General features: G+C 43.3%; 1 long non-coding RNA gene across 1 annotated transcript in view; it reads right to left on the bottom strand.

Annotated features, from left to right (window-relative positions):
• LOC106299131 overlaps positions 1–170 on the bottom strand; it is a 4,100-nt gene extending 3,930 nt beyond the window's left edge. Inside the window, exon 1 of the long non-coding RNA XR_001261690.1 lies at positions 77–170. This is a non-coding gene — a long non-coding RNA (uncharacterized LOC106299131). The remainder of the gene's footprint in view (positions 1–76) is intronic.
• Between the last annotated feature and the right edge of the window lie 1,712 nt (positions 171–1,882).

Here is a 1,882-nt window from a genome sequence, read left to right as displayed (position 1 = left end):
GCAATGGTTAAGAAGTTATGGTCGATTTACTAAAACGGCCGAAACTTAACTCAAAAACATGGCGGTTTTCAATTACCTTTGGTTGCGGATGATGGTGGTGACAAGCTGAACGTGATCACGGCACACGGTTGCTCCGGCGACGAGCTCAGGTGAGCTTTCTCTCTCTTTCTCTCTCTCTCTCTCTCTCTTTAAAGAAGTTGGAGATGGTGGAGATGGTGGGGATGGTGGAGATGGTGGGGATAGTGGAGATGGTGGGTCATTACAGTAAGTGTGTACCAAACCACTTCTAAGACACAGAGCTAGCCAATCAGTTCAAATCTCTGGATCTAAGTGATAATAAGTTCTTTGCACACTAGAAATACGGGGTAAGTAACAGTAGTTTGTTTAGTTATGGTTTCTGCATCTTTGCTGGGAAGGAATAAAGACGCAGTGCTGGACGTTGGTAGAAAAGATGAGATTGACGTGGAAAGGCATAGAGGATCACCCAAACAAAAAGAAATAAATACTCTATTCTCGTACAAAGAAAGACATAGAGAACCGTGTGGATGAGAACTGGTGGACGTGGGCTTTAGTGGTAAGATTGTCTGCGTCCAGCTGGACTGGATCCTGTGGATGGTATTCGGGTGACCACTTGTGATAGTTACAAAACCTGAATAACTAAGTAACTTACAAACTGAACTTGAAACACCTGACGACTCAAACTTGGATCTACTAACAACTTGAACTTAATTAATTAGATACTTAATTTGGAATTGAAACTAAAAACAACTAGACCTTAGACCATGATTATCGCAGCACCTTAAGTGGGTTTTTAAAGTAAATAACTCATTTAAATAAATCAAAACAAAATAAAGAGGAGATTACCGATCCTTAGCTTGGTTTCCAACCACGTGTCCACTCGACGTCTCCTCCGATTCTCCGCCTCCAACCTTCCTCGTCGTAGTCTGCGGACCTTCCTCTCTCACCCAGCGGTTGTACACCACCATAGACGATGGAGACTTCTCGGAAGAAGAGTTCGTCAGGGCTCCTCTCGCACTCCTCTGATTCCGCGGCGGGAGCTGAGGAGGAAGAGGCGGGAATTTGCCGTCGGTTACGATCGTCTTGGGGTTGTCGAGTTTGAACGGGGATCCCTTGGGGGAAACGTAACGGCTCTCCGGTGGATCTATGGATCGTTTGAGAAACCGTCGGAGAAGAAGAAGGGGCATGTGCTTCCCATGGCCGAGATATAATCCTCACTCAAATTGATCGAGATATCATCCAACGTTGAAGAGTTGTGTTACTATCCTCTCAAATCTCTCCCCAACAATGGTAAATTGACATGCGTCTGTTCTTGTTTTGTGTTTCTTCCTCTCTTAATTATGACTTTTGCTGATTGATTCTGTAAAATCATTTGATGAGAAAATTGAACCTGATCTAAAGGTGACAGCGATGAGAAAATTGAACCTGATCACCTTCTTGTTCTTGTACACGGCATCTTAGCCAGGTATGATATGCCTTTGCATCTTGGTTCTTGTATTATAGATGCCTCTCATTCAGGTTGGGATAGTAAAAGCTTGCAAGTATTGTTGTATCTGAAATTTTGTTTTTATCATTCCTGCTACACTCTGTTTTATAGTCCACTTAATGTATAGGTATGGGTTGTTCTAGTCTTGAACTTGAGTGTATAAGCTGATTATCTGTCTCCATATGATGTGAGAGAGAGAATATAGGTTAGACAAGTTGTCCAAAAGAGCAACAGCTTAAAGAAGATTTCCTTTTTAGCACACTCCCTCGGTGGCTTATTTGCCAGACATGCTGTTGCCGTTCTTTATTCAGCAGCAGTGTCACAAGCCAGTCATGGTGCTACTCTCTCTAACTCTGGGAACTCACATCTTCCGCGAGG

This window comes from Brassica oleracea, chromosome C6 (genome assembly GCF_000695525.1).
Source record: "Brassica oleracea var. oleracea cultivar TO1000 chromosome C6, BOL, whole genome shotgun sequence".
In the NCBI taxonomy this organism is placed as follows: Eukaryota; Viridiplantae; Streptophyta; class Magnoliopsida; order Brassicales; family Brassicaceae; genus Brassica; species Brassica oleracea.
The sequence above is the reverse complement of the archived record's forward strand: the minus strand, read 5'-3'. Positions and strand labels throughout refer to the sequence as shown.